This window comes from Clytia hemisphaerica, unplaced genomic scaffold, assembly GCF_902728285.1.
Source record: "Clytia hemisphaerica strain Z4C2 unplaced genomic scaffold, Clytia hemisphaerica genome assembly, whole genome shotgun sequence".
Lineage (NCBI taxonomy): Eukaryota > Metazoa > Cnidaria > Hydrozoa > Leptothecata > Clytiidae > Clytia > Clytia hemisphaerica.
The window spans coordinates 400,701-413,402 of record NW_027103993.1 but is presented as its reverse complement, the minus strand read 5'-3'; the positions used below and the strand labels follow the sequence as shown (position 1 = coordinate 413,402).

At 34.5% G+C, this 12,702-nt stretch overlaps 2 long non-coding RNA genes across 2 annotated transcripts; one reads left to right on the top strand and one right to left on the bottom strand.

Moving 5' to 3' along the window:
• Positions 1–7,824: 7,824 nt before the first annotated feature.
• Positions 7,825–8,727, bottom strand: LOC136811185 (uncharacterized). The gene is made up of 3 exons (XR_010847206.1): positions 8,452–8,727; positions 8,130–8,235; positions 7,825–7,946 (listed from the first exon to the last, which is right to left on the bottom strand). It is a non-coding gene; the product is annotated as an uncharacterized lncRNA (long non-coding RNA).
• Positions 8,139–10,989, top strand: LOC136811184 (uncharacterized). Its single transcript, XR_010847205.1, has 3 exons — positions 8,139–8,223; positions 8,351–8,437; positions 10,929–10,989. It is a non-coding gene; the product is annotated as an uncharacterized lncRNA (long non-coding RNA).
• The last annotated feature ends 1,713 nt before the right edge of the window (positions 10,990–12,702 follow it).

Sequence of the window (12,702 nt, the reverse complement as noted above, 5' to 3'; positions counted from 1 at the left end):
TGTTATCTTTCCAACCCACTGAATTTTCTGACTTCACAAAACTGAAATTCAAATCCCCAGCCGTAACAAAACGGATGTCTGCGGAAACGCATAGTACGATATTCCAACGTTGTTCTTCTCAGATAAGTTTAACTTTAAAACCATTTTATTATAGCGATCATGTACCCTATACTATCAAGATTCAAATCAGGAGCGCCAATAATAACACTCGAAGTAAAAGCCAGTGAAGAAGGAGAAACATCAAAAATAATACCCAAGCCAGAAGAGCTTAAAGATTATGCATCTCTCGCAACTGGTTAGTTATAGTAATTGAATGGAAAAGCATACATACAAGACATTTTGTCTGTGATGTTATATTTCATAACAGTATCCAAAATGCACTATTCATTGTGTGAGGTACCCACAGTGATTGATTTAAATTGAATAATAAAATCTCCTAGGAACATGGAGGAATCAAATTTTGCCTTGGAAAGGGGGGTCCTGAGAAAATTTCTTTCATTATGTTTATTTCATTCCAGAACTCGAAAAGCTGTCAGCATCAAAACTCTCAAACGGTGCTTCAGGAAGGCCAGTGAAGCTAAAACGAGGGAAATCCATCATTTGGCCGTGGAACGTCATTTGTGGGGTATGCGAAGAGACTTGCATGGTGCGATTTGATGGTACGACAGCAGGACGAGTAGATTACTTCAAAAAGAGTAAGAAATTTTCTACTAATGTTTGTAGTGTAGTGCTGAGTTTAAAAATGAATAGCAGATTTCTAAGGTTGGATTGGGATTGATTTTTACTTATTATTATGCCTTTGACGTGCTCCTTTAGGGACAAGCTTTTCAGTGAATTGGTAGCCTGGGGACACTTACGCAAGTAAATGGTTGCAGCGTTGCGGGTATGTGCTACCCTTAAGGATCTGAAAAGTACTAAAAATAAATACATGAAAGTACCAAAATAAGAAAATTTCCCACCAAGAGTCGGAAAGATAGGAAAATATTGAAAAGATTGAAATTTAGTCAAATAAGTTCCTATAAGGATTTCAAAATCACGAAATCGTCCGTCCGAGGGTCAAAAGTCAGGCGGCATATACCTTTCAGCTCGCAACCCTAGTACCTTCCGGGATTAGTAGTCTACTAAATAGCTCCGTTTTCATAATTACAATTCAGGTGTTTTGGCATTTTAGGAGATATGTATGTCTCTATGTTTCATTAGAGCAGGCAATTATAAATATCCTACCACTATTTTAAAATTCGATGACAATATTTCAAGTTTCAGAAATATTTTTGAACATACTATGATGTCAACTCACATGGATAGGGTCATCATAGTGATGACCTCGGTGGGATTTGAATTTGCTTCAGAAATGTTACCAAGCACGGTGATCTGGTGATGGAAGTATGAAAAATCGGGAAACTTGGACTCGGTTTTTTTAATAACTCGAGTTTTAATAGTCGAATGAAGATGGAAATTTTTTTATATAGTGCAATTGATGTAGTAAATAAATTAAAATCTAAAATTTCCTAAAACAATAATAAGGTTTTTTGAAACAGAGCACTTTCGTTTTCTCAGATCCCTCAAAATCCCTAGAAATCCCCTCTCAGATCCTGCAAATCGGAATTCACACAATTCCGACTGTAGTGGTGTTACAGATCTAAAATTTTGGCTGTAGGACCAGATCATAAATACAATAAGGATAAAACAAAAAACTTTTGTTGAATGATAAATTTTTCTACAAAAATTGAAATTTATCGATATTTTGAATCCGATAGCAGATCGCTGTGAAGTTTCCCCTTTCTTTCAGAACATTACGACGAGTGCTTAAAAAAGAAAAATATGAAAGAGAAGAGCGAGAAAGAAGAAACAATTAAACGTAAACGACCACCGCCTAAAAAGCGATTGAAAAGATTCCCAGCTAAAGAAATCTTCATTGGGGGTAGTAATAGGCTGCTTGCATCCTCTAACGAATTCGTGCTTCTTTTAGAGGATGCTTAATAGTCGGTAAATCCTCTTTCCAGAGATTTGCCGCTCTTAGCCGTATATCGGCTAAAGACAGTTTTCAGCTGGCGAGAGGTTAGAAAGTGAAGCCCCAGACATTACGTAATGTTTTCGAAATTGAACTCTCCCCGATACGAATTAGGCACGACTTAAAATTTTTTTCACGAGTTTCAAAATTGAAGCGGTGGTTGTTTGTTGGACTTGGTTGCTACTTATTTTCTTGTATAGCATGGATGAATCAACTTTGTTGAAGAATTTGGCGTTCCAGTTTGGTATCGAAGCTTTTCACCAGCCCCAAGTTAATGTTCTGAGGGCATTTTTTAATGGAAAACACACATATTTCAGTGCCCCAACAGGTTTGACAGGCAGTCATTATATTAATTTCATCTCTCCCAAAAACTCTACTTTATTTGAGACAACTTCTCAAGATTGACCATCTAGGCTACTAGGCAGGCATCATATTTAAAAATGGTTTTTGAATTATACCCATCAAAACAGCAGGGTAAAGATTCCAAGTTTATCAAACGTGTGTGTTTATACTATGATAAAATTAAAAAATTTAAGAAAGCTTAAACAAATTTAACGTAGTCATAAATTAAAAATCAGTTGTGTTATTGTCATTTAGGCTATGGAAAGTCAGTTGTTTTCCAAGCAGTGCCGAGGTACTTTGAGGAGTTACGTCCAGAGATTAGCAATCCAGTGCTTCTAGTATTTTCACCACTCATAGCCTTGATAAACGATCAGATCAAGGCTGCTGGGGATAGCTGTATCATGGCTATTTCCTTAGACAAGACTGTAAATGATGAGTGTTTTGAAGGTATGTCTATATTATTTAGATTTAGAATTATTTTACTTAAGATAAGTCTGGTTGTCAGTATAGACTCTAGATTCATCAACAAAGAAGTACTCTTCTCTTAGGGGCGTAATAAATTATTACTTTGTCCTAAATTGAACCCCCTGTTTTTTTAAAAGAGATATTCATATAAGCCCTACCGTGAACATCAAATGACTGACCAATCAAAGCAGAAGAATTTCAAAACAAATGAACTACGCAGCTCCATTCACAGCTCTACTCTACAATTTTTGTTTTGATTTTACTTTGTATCTTAATGACCGACCAGGTCATTCATTTGAGGGCTATGCATGTTATCCTCCACTGATGAAAGTTACCCGATCTCACAGTAACAATTAGCATGGAGTTACATGGCTTTACTTTCAGGCGACTTTAGATAAATAACCCCTTGTTTCCTTAAACATTTTGGCAAATAACTGTCATTTGTTTATTACACACCAAAGAGTAGAGCAATAGCAATGTACTAATAAGTAAGCTGTCAGATAGTACAGCAGTTTCATTTTATAATATCTCTTAAAAAGTTTTATCTGAATTCAATGTTGTTCCCTCCAAGATATCAAAGCTGGTACATATTCATTGGTGTATGTCTGTCCAGAAGTGTTGGAGACGAAACGTTGGCGAATGTTGTTTTCTGATTCTGAGTTTATTGACCGTTGTATAGGAGTCGTAGTTGATGAAGCACATGTAATGGTTGAATGGTTTGTAGATTATTTTAATCTTTCGGAAAGGCTTTACCATGTTTCTTTCATGATATTAATGAACCACATTTTTTTGTCTTCTAAAATTTTACAAACGTCCTGCTCTCTAACACTACTAATTTTCTATTTTTGAGTGTCTCTTCATATATTATACGTCAACTAACCAGTCGTTACACGATTTCACTTAAAACATATTTAACAACCATAGGGGCAAGTCATCAAATGAATCCACAAAAGCATTCAGAGAAAGCTATTCCAAGATTGTTGAGCTGCAAAGTCTCTTGTCATCAAAAGCAAGGTTCATGTTGTTCACTGCCACTGCAACCTCTGCTACTCAGGCCACCATCTTCTCAATGCTAAATCCTCAATCAAACGATGTGTACTGTGAAATATATCACCCTAACAAAAATAATGTTAGGTAATAACTAGACGGTTCCCGTCGTCGCAAACGCCGGTTAACGGTTTTGCTTGCACATCAAAAGCCTTTAAAATACTATAATGTGGGTTAATTCCTGACATCGATTTGGCTTAAAATGCCGAATACAATAATAAAAATTATACTTCTAAACTTTTTACATTAGTCAAAATGTTGTGTCTGTAAGCCTCGATGATATGTCTTTTTAAGATAACGGAAGTTTGTGTTCAATGAAATGCCATAGTGACCCTGTCAAAATTATCGAGGGTACCCATCGTTGCAGACGCCCAAAGGTGTCTGAGGTGGTTCGAGGGTTGCTTCTAGGAAAGAAAAAACCTTAGTTGTGAAGAAGAGGCTCGCGCTTTGCGATTGAGCACTGAAGGTTTTCCCGTTTGTTGGCTTTACATGCGGACAGCTTAAGACCGGCGCATATGCAATGCAACCAACATTGAAACCTTTTTAAATAATGTTAGACGAAGTTTAATCATCAAACAACAATGTTGGATTTTGTTGCGTGTGTTGATATAAAATAATTCGAAATCGTGCAACAAAAATGCCACACCTTTATTTGAAACTTTGTGACGTCGCAGTACTTTTTCATGAAATTGACGTCAGAACTTTTTTCGTTTACAAATAGCAGTGTAGAGTCTTCTCTAATCCGAGTTTTCTACGCTTGTCAAACTTAGCGCGAGACTTTTTGTATCGAAGGTGGATAGGTTTTCCAGCCGCGGCGTTCAAATTTTAGAAACCTTAATATGTTACTGGGCTAGCGTTACAGAAATTTTTCATAAACTCAATTAGTATAGAAGATTATTTAACTTTGGTATATACAAAATATTCAACTAATTTTCTGATCTGACATTTTGTGGTTACAGTATAGTAAAATTATAGTTATGATAGATGATAAATAGATATTTGATTATAAAAAATTAGTAATAGCTCTCTTAGTAGATAATGTTATTAGAAGAAATTCCTAAACTTTGTCTGTCAGGTTTCAAATTAAATCTTTAAAAAGAAATTTTTTTATTCACAAGGATTTTTAGACTTCAAGAAAAAGTACAATGATAAGGCTATCAGTATCACATCATTTTTTGTCAATAGATTCACAGTCGAGCAGATTTCAATGGGCAAAGAGGATGGCAGGTATCTTGTCAATTTCTTTGACTTTATCATGGAAGAAATAATTGCCAAAAAAGAGCATACCTGCAAAACCATTATATATGTCAACACAAGAAAGGAGGTCAACCTGTTAAATAATGGAATGGTTTCTAAACTCGGGGTTGATCTTTTTCTTAGTGGAAAGGAGGGTAATCTAAGGTACCGCCTTGTTGAAGAGTTCCATGCATATAGTCCACAGTCAGTAAAAAATCATGTCCTTGCCCAAGCTTCAATCCTTGAAAGTCATCTACGTGTCATCATATGCACATCAGCTTTTGGTATGGGGTCAATGTTAAAGGTTTTAACTGATGCATCCATTTTGGACCGCCCTATACGGTTGAATCTTTTGTTCAGGAGGTTGGCAGAGTTGGTAGAGATGGTTCACCAAGCGAAAGTATTTTGATGTTCCATAAAAGTTTGGCAACCCATGCATCGTCTGATATGGTTAAGTATGCCGGAAGCCATGTTAAGTGTAGGCGGGATTTTTTGATGGTCAAGTTTCCAGGGACCTACTCGTCTCTTTCTAACTGTACTTGTCGTGATCTTTGTTCAAATGTATGTCAATGTAAAGAACCGAACTGTTGTAAGAAATTGAAGCAACTTAATGTGAATGCTCAAGCTCCTGTAACTGAGCGTAAAAGAAACGTATCAATGGCTGAAAGGGATGAACTTAGGGGGTTATTGAATGATTTCCGTATGGAGATCTTCAATAAAAAGAAAAATCTAAAACAGGTATCATTGCCTAACTTGTTCCATGAGTTCACAGAGTACCATGTGAAGCAAGTTATGGTAAATGTTACAAAAATTTTCAACATCCAAGATCTTAAATCTTGTGTTGAGATCTGGCGGACAAGACATGCAATCGAAGTCTTAAAAATTTTAAACTCTGTTTTTCATGATATTGAAATAGACCAAATGGAACAGCTAAATCTTGAAGAGGAGCCTCTGGGGCTTGATGATGCAAGTTTTATGAATGATACCAGATATCAATCTGTGACAGACTCACAAGTCAATAGCTATCTTCTTTCTGATTGCACTGATGGCAATATTTCGAAACGAACTCTTGAAGATGAAGACTTTTAATTTATACTTACATGTTTTGTGCACCCCTTTATCAGGGGGTTGGTCTAAAAAGCAGGGTTAGCTTGTGGGGTACCCTTTTTTTGCCCAAATATTTGAAGGCTAGTGCAGGCTAGTGTTTTAATTTGTTAAAATACAATGTTAGAACCTTTAACAGAAATCAGGTTTAAATTTGCTCCAAAACTTTAGTTACCGTAGTAATTTTGGTAAAAAGTACAAAAATCTACTTCTGTTTACTGAGTTCAATCACCATCTTGTCTTCCTTTCTCTCACACTCTGAAAATTACAGACCAGACCATTTTTATGGTGAAAAGTAGAGGCTATTTTTAGATCCCCAACATTCTAAAACAGACTCAAAATGAAAATCAGATCTCATAACATCAATGGATAATTTACCTCGTACCTATGATAACTTAGGGATTCACACCTTGTAGTTGTAAGGATTACATATCAAGGATACATTTATTAATTATAGGTAATCAAAAGGTCTAAGTTCAAATAGTGGAAAAACAAATTTTGACCATGTTGTGTTAATTCAAGTTAAATCTTTGGCTACCCTCCCTTTTAGACCAACCCATTATCAGGTCAGTTATAGTTAAGGAAAGTCCAAATCATAAAGACAAATTCAATATTGTCATTATTGGAAATAGAGAGATGACTTCAAATCTATATATACAACTAACAGCAAATTTTGGGTTTTGGCTGATGATATTGATTATTATAATATTCTGAAAAAATTTGATATCAGTTGACCAACATATTTTTTGATATCCTTAGTTTCTTTGAAAACCTGGTATTCCTGGGTAAAAAATTGATTAGCTTCAAGTGAACAATTTTTCTTTTACTGATATCAGTTATGGTATTCATGAGTTTTAATGACATAATTGAAAAAAGGTGTTAAATTGCATTTATAGAATTGAAGTCAAGACAAATATAATTTCTTTGGTCTCTTTTCAAGGTATTTACTAACCCCACATTAGGTGCTTGCTTTATCTTTAAATTTCTCTTGTTTTTAAATAATGTATGGTTCTATTTTCTTTTTATGTAGAATTTTTGGTTATATTTTGTCAGTGAAAATTATAGTCAAGTCTTTTATTGCAGTCTATTCTTGGAAAATGGCAAAAGTACTTAATATTATAGTATATTATATTATACATTTATTCAGAAGTTGTAGCAAATCTTTTGATTAGAAGATTTTTTACAAATTTTTAGATGTAAAGTATATACAAGTTCAACGTTTTTATCAGACTATTTTACTTTGAGTAAGGTTCTAGACACTTATTAATTTTCATCCAAGTATGATATATAATAATAATGTAATGATATAATAATGAACTGAGATATTCAAAATATAAACTGATTAAGATACAAAATTGGGTTAAGATACAAAATGGGGTTAAGATATAAAGGAGGGTTCAGATACAAAATGGTTTCGATACAAAATAATACAAAATAATAAAAAAAATCCAAAAACTAGAAAATCAACGAACAGTTTTTAGGGTTTTCATCTGATGTTTGTGCGTTTCGATCCATTTATGAAACTTCGTCATATCAAAATTGACGAGCATGCTTTCCTTTTGATTTGAAAAGTATTTATATTCTCGTCCAGGAGTTGATTGAAGTGCCTTTTTGTTTTACTAATTTAATGAGATCTCCGTCATCTCTTTTCTTTGTATGTTTTCCTGAACGTTTTTTCAATTCGTTTTCATCGTCAAACTTCTCTAGGAGCTCCTTATTGAAATGAAGTGCTTTTGCGTACCTTGAAACAAAATAAATAAATTGTATAAAACCCAGGTTTATGTAAATTATTATTTCAAGTCTTAGTTTTACTGAAATTGTTAGGATGGAATAGAAATAACTTGGGGCGAAAAACATCTACATTAACCTATAACCTTAAAGTATCGTTTCAGATAAAAAGAAATAATGAATTTATAATAGCTACCTTGTCATCACTTTTTCATCCATGGCATTTGGACCTAACTTTCTCTTGATGGTTTTCACCAGCCGGATGTAATGCTCGCATTGCAAATCCAAAGGTATGTTGTGTCCTGAAAGTAAAAGTGATTGACATAAATATACAAATACTGCTATATTTTTTTATATTAATCTTCTTTCCATCATCCAACAAAGCAGACGATTGTTTAGTTTCCTTATCTTTTTCAGGTCATTTGCAAAAATCGAAAGGATTCATTTTATGGATCGAAAACTTGTTTGTTGGAAACAGAAGACACCTGCAAAAGGAACAGTCAGGTAGATTATATTACCTTTCCCATTTTTGTTTCTACAAGTGCGGTTCCACATCAGGCTGTAAGCGTCTTTCTCACTTAAAAGGCAATTAAGCTGCAAAATCAAATAAAACGCCTCCACGTTATATTTTTTGCTATGTGGTCCATCTTTGAAGAAGTATGGGAACAGGAACTTCCATCACCTTATCACTCTGTCTCCATCTCCTTCTTTCACTGCATCGGAAAAATTTTCCCACAGAGCTAAATACTCCATCAGTGCGATCTGATAATTCAACATGTCGTCTTGGATCTGAAAGACAAGAAAATCCTAAGCTTAGGTCTCATACGTGTGAACCTTAATTTCAAAATTTAAATTAAATCATTTTTTGATTTTAAAAAGGATTAGCCTTTAAAAATATCTTGACTTACGTTTTCTACTTGATGTTCTTTCTGTAGATGTGTGCGAAGAGATTTTCCAATGAATTCGAAGAGTTTGTCACACAAGTTGCACTTGAATTTCCCTTCTACACTAATGAATTCAACTTGCTTCTTTGTAAGATAATTCTCGGCAGTTGACGAACGTAGAATGTAGTTGTCAACAACCTCTGTGCAGATGCTCTCCAACTTTCTGTAGAAATAATAAGAATAATCGTAATGATAATGATAATTTATCATCAGTGAAACATTTTTTTAAATAAAAGATGTTTTGCGAAAAGATTCTAATAATTAAATCTAACCTCCTTTTTTCTTCTGGCGAAGCCAACTTTTCAAAGTAATCCACGTTAAAAGATTTGGTCATTTCGTCGACGTCACTGATTTCGAGTATATCAAGGCCGGCTGCGATAACTCTAGCTTTGAATTCGACGTCAAGAAAGCTTCTCACAGCGGATTAATGCTTTTTGACTTCTGTTGCCACGTTTCTACGGTTGATGAAGGACTTATCAGCCCCCAAGGTACATTTGTCCGGGAAGGAATTCTTGCAGAAATGATCCATGGCATACTAAAATATAATGTTATCGCAATCAATAGTAAAGATATTCATATTTCTGCTAGAATTAGTAGAAAACCGTAAGAGCCATTTAAAATACCCAAATCTATTCTTACCTGCAATATTTTCATGTCAAATGAAAATCAGCGACTTCACAGTGCATTCCTTCGAATCTTTCTTTTGCGTCAAATGCGCCAGCTGATTGAAACATTACATTTATACATCGCTCAATGGTTAGCTGATCTCCGACAATTGCTTTTTCCGTAAATGTTATGTCGTTCCCTTTCCCCGAAGTTGACTGGTATTGTTGGAGATCTTCGAGAACCTTTCTACACCCTTCATTTGTATTTTCATTCTCGTATATTATCCCCAAGAAAACCTGAAATTTACAGGTATAAAAAAGTCTAGTTTTAAATCTAAGATATATATTGCAATGTCTAATCGTAACATCGTAAAAGACATGTATTCTTAGTTGCACACAATGCATACTTTTTACGATTTGGAGGATTTTTAACGTTTGAAATATAATGATCTGAAGCCCATTGCTCGGGGATAATAGACGATATCGGATTTAGATAAATGCAATGCATTCTGGTTTCTAGGGACTAGCAAAGGAATTATAATCTATTATAATTGATCTATTATAATTCCTTTGAGAGTCCCTAGAAACCAGAATGCATTGCATTTATCTAAATCCGATATCGTCTATTGTCCCAGCCAGGATTTGATTTTGAAGCGTGAATAACCCAAATCTTAGACTTACAGTGTCACTCTTTTTGGACCTACCTCCGGGTGCCCCGGTGGAGGTTCTATAAATTAACCCATGTCCGTCCGTTCGTTCGTTCGTTCGTCCGTCCGTCCGTCTGTTACCAGCTTTTCTCAGGATTGGCTCATTAGTTTTTTCAGATTTTTTGCACAATGATGCAAAATGGCAATGCCCAGAACGTGACGGAGCCCGATTTTTGAGAAAAAATTTATTTGGGAAAATTTGGGCCAAAAACTACCTAAAAAGAGGGTTTTTTGGACTTTGCAAAATCCTGTCATTACTTTTTTCTGATTTTTTGTACAAAGATGGAGGGCAAGATTCTCTAAAGAATGGCTGAAGCGGTTTTTCCCGGAAAATTCTTATTCGCCTTAAAAAACGGATTTTCGTATTTTGGGGAAATTCCCTTTAACCAAATAAGAAAATATAGCTTTTCTCAAAGTTGACTCATTATTTTTTTCTGATTTTTTGCACAATGATGCAAAATGACAATGCCCAAAATGTGATGGAGCCAGATTTTTAAGGAAATTTTTTTTGGGCAAATTTGGGCCAAAAACAGCTTAAAAGGTTTTTTGGGTCTGAATGGTTTAAGTGATTTTCGTATTTGGGGACATTCCTTTTTACCATTTTACATTATTCAACACACAAGCTTTATTTTTCCATTCTGAATTTGTGTACAATTATTGTCACTTTTTTCTTATTTTCATCTGATGTTAATCATTAGGTAGGTCCATTCAGCATGTTCCTTGTTTCTCATTTCTTTAGAATGATCGTGGCGGATGTGACGGATTACTTCAGACTGGAATGGTTTCAAGCATTTTACGTGATTCTCGATATTAACACGATATAGTTCAGACGTTGTTTTACATGTTCGGCTGGAGAACAAAGAAACAAACTGTTATCCAATTCGTCAATGGTGTATTTTGGGTGCGTTCCGCTTAATTCGTCAGGTGGGGTGACTCTATCAAAAACAGCAAGTTTCGCAGTATGGTGTGTGCTGACGTTTTGGTTGTTCTCGTTCATGTCTGACACTTTATGGGTGGTATCCAAATTGTCGATAACAGCCTTGAAATCTTTTTCAGTGGCTATTGTGGAAAAGAAACAAGATTACTACATAAAATACATTACAACGGAACTATTATAATGCTCGAAAACAAAACTTTTTTAAGACTAGAACTCCCGTGATGAATATAAAGAAAGATTGATTTACGACGTACAATTGAACTCCAAGGATTTTTTAGCGGACTTTTCAGCGGACTTTTCAGTATTGGAAATGCTTGGTCGTTCAACCGTGGTAATTTCAAAGTTAAGAACAGACTGTTCAGCCGCGACGGAATTGGATTGATCGCCAGATCGTTCAGTCCTGCTGATTCTGGAATTGGCGTCGGACCTTTTGGGTGTAGAACCTGTGTAAATAAGAAAAGGGTTTCCAACGTACGTAGCTTTATGAAATGGTGTAGATAAATATTAAAATCATTCTGACTATGGAAAAAGTTGAAATTAAATGATATTGTTACCAGATATTGGTGGAGCGACCATTTTCTCAATAACGGATTCTTCGTTTTGTGTGTAAGTTTCTAAACGAACCAATAAAGCTAATAGCATTAGCTAGGCTAACTTTCGCAGATTTCGTGAATTCATGCTGAATTTTTAATTTGAAAAGGCGTCATCTCTAAAATCATATAAACAAATTTCTAAAATTGTCCTTATTGACGTTAAAGAAACGTTAGAAAGTATATATAAACAACTAGTATGTAGATTTTGGCAGTATAAATCCACGAAATCGTGAAAAGCGTCATCTGCAAAATCTAGCCCTTGCAAAATCAAATCATTTTAAAGTTATGTAAACTGCCTTTAATAATCACGTTTCACGTTTCACCATATTCCGCTCAAAACACTGCATGAAAAGTTGTCTTCTCTAACGCAAGATATATGACGAAAAGTTAACTTTTCTCTCGATTTTCTTGTTTTGAAATCATTGAATTTTCTTCTGTGTGAAAACAAGTAACAGTGAATCTTCACTATTTCTCGAAAAGCTTAAATTTTCTAAATAACGACATAATTAACTTTTCGATGTACAAAATGATTACATTTTTAGCCACGAAAAGTACTACTTTTCTCTGAAGTGAAAATGTAAGACTTTCTCCACGCAGTGAAGATTCACTTTTACTTGTTTTCTTACCCATGGAAATGTTAAATTCAAAATTGAGAAAAGACGAACCTTTTTTGTAAAAAAAATAACGAAATTCTTTTAATGAAAGGAAAGATTAACAATTTATTATTTACGCATTTTCGAAAAGATGCAGATGTCTAGACCAGAAATAACCAACGTTTCGTTATTGGGAATATATATTCTAGCTTAAAAAATACTTGATCCGCCTCATTTCATAACATTGAAAAGGTAAAAAACTTCTAATATGGAAACATTAAATTTCTGGTTACTGTAGCGACAATTAGACGCGAGATTAAATTCGATAAGATATTGAATTATTAAATATTCTTGGATGATTTTCTTCTTTAAAATTAAAGTCAATATTAA